The sequence below is a fragment of the Penaeus vannamei genome, chromosome 26 (assembly GCF_042767895.1).
Source record: "Penaeus vannamei isolate JL-2024 chromosome 26, ASM4276789v1, whole genome shotgun sequence".
Classification (NCBI taxonomy): Eukaryota; Metazoa; Arthropoda; class Malacostraca; order Decapoda; family Penaeidae; genus Penaeus; species Penaeus vannamei.
The window spans coordinates 28,880,910-28,883,567 of record NC_091574.1 but is presented as its reverse complement, the minus strand read 5'-3'; positions in this window follow the sequence as shown (position 1 = coordinate 28,883,567).

Below are 2,658 nucleotides of genomic sequence, written 5' to 3'. Positions count from 1 at the left end.
CAAGTATGTATTATGCGTAACTACTCAATAAGCAGTGTAAAGATATCAGTATTTGATATATCTCTACGACAATATTTAAGAGAAATTTAATGTATTTATTTTTATTACGTTTTAAAACATATACTATTGTGTACTGTATATATTGCTACAGATACATTAGTACATTTTTTAGTATGATTTAATTTTTTAAAAGTTGGTATATACTTCTTGGCAATGAACAGTGGCGGGTTAAGAAATATTGTATCAGGAAATATATAGGAAGTATTATATTGATTCACTGATTACTATGTTGATCACATGTCAGTACATTCGTGAGATTTTGAATGAAGTGAAGCTTCGAATCCGTCTCACACTATACAAAAAGTGTGGTATTATGCGGACGTTCGAACCGGAATTCGAAACTCGCCAAAACGTTTGACCGCGACTGTATCCGCAGGGATTGTCAGCATGAATTTTCAGCTGTGTGTTATGAAAGTGTTCTTGTTTTCTACTTGGAGGAAGACTTTTTTTTTTTTTTTTTTTTTTGCGTGTAAATATATATATATATTTTTGTTTTATTAAATCAGATAATGTGTTAGAAGTACAGTAGTAGCAGTAGTAGCAGTAGGGAAAATGGTGGTAGTAGTAGTAGTAGTAGTAGTAGCAGTATTAACAATTAAATAAGAAAATGATAGTAATAATATTAATTTTAATTAATTGAATAAAGGTAATAATTATGATAATAAAGTGAAAATACTAATAATAGTAACGATAATAATGATAATGATAATACTAATAGTAAGCATTATAATGATAATAATGATATTTACAATAATGATGACAAAAATCATGATAATTATTGGGCGTATATGAAGGAATTGAAGACTTACCAAAATCTTTTTTATAGAAACACAATTCTTGGAGCAAACTCTGAAATGATATAAACGCATATCCTGAACACTGCTGTCCTGCTCAGTCTGTAGTGATATTATGCAATTACGGTCGTACACCACGATTTTGGGAAATTATGAGTATATATGTATATATTGTTTTTTTTCGTATTTGTTGCTTATAAACTACCAATACCATGCTTGATATAAACCATTGATAATCACATGCTTAAGATAAGTTCATGCAAATACAAGCTTATACGCACAAATCACACACACACACAAACTCACACACGATCTAAGCAAGTTATATATAAGCAGCAATTCTACTTAAAGAACAATATAATAAGATGTTGTAAAATTCTCTCTTAAAAAAATGCGTCGATACCTGATAAATGAAATTCATATCCCTTTCATAAATTTATAATCGGAACCACCTATAAAATAACAAGTTCATGACCAACCAGTAACTTTTATCGCAATCCTATTGACAGGATAACTAATACACTAAGAATAGCTTTTTGAGTTATCCTGCTAACCAACGCACACACAAACTAACCAAAGCTACCAAAAAAGGAAAAAAAATCGCCTTTAATCAAATCTCTTAAAGTCGCGGTTTGTCTGAAACTCTGTGACCCTGTTGAAAGAAACGTTTGTTTTTATATCGGAAACGTTTATGGTCATGTGATGTGTTATTGACACCCGCACGTTGATAGGAAGTATTATATATCACGTAAGAAATATCATGTAGGAAGTATTATATTGATTCACTGATTACAATGTTGATCACATGTCTGTACATTCACGAGATTATCCTGCAAGCAAATGATAACGGAAGTTGAGCACAACGAAGAGTAGATAAGATAAGAATTTATGATAAACGCCAAATATGATGATGAATTGTGGTAAATGTGAGAATAGAGTGGTTTAAACAGTTTTATGTGAAGAATACTAAGATAGGGTTTCAGTAAGTCAGTTGTGTAAGTAAGATGTTTTATAGTAACATATATAATAATATACGTTTAATAGCAACATATGTAATAATATTAGTTCAATAGTAACATCTATAATACTAGACATTTAAAAGCAACATATATAATAATGGACGTTAACTAGTACCATTTATGATAATAGACGTTTAATATAATCATATTTATTTTGCATTTTATCTATACTTTACGTTACTAATGTGCTATCATTTTTATTCATATTCTAGCAAATGTCACATCAGGACTTAATCTTCTCCCCATAATTCTTTTCGTGCTTTTCAAAGTTAAATTCACTTGTAATGGAATGTAGAATTCAGTTCGTTTTCATCATTATCATCATCATCATCACCATCATCATATCACAATCAATATCATCATCATAAATATCATCATCATCATCATCATCATCATCATCATCACCATCAGCCGTTTATTTGTGGTCTTTCAAGATTTTCTAAGCAGGATGAATTTGCAGGTATTAGTCGTCCTGTAAATTTATATTGTATACCGCACGGTGTCTATATATAGCAAAAACTCAGAGACATCGAACGGAGAGTATTAGGCATCGTATAAGTAAACATGATATTAGTGATGAGGCCTGTGCTTGGCAAAACGCATGACAATGACTGACACATTCTTCAGGTATTTGAAAAAAGAAGGAAATAATATTTATCATATAAATATATATACATACATAATATATATATATATATATATATATATATATATATATATATATATATATATATATATATATATATATATGTATATATAAACATACATATATGTAACTATTGTAT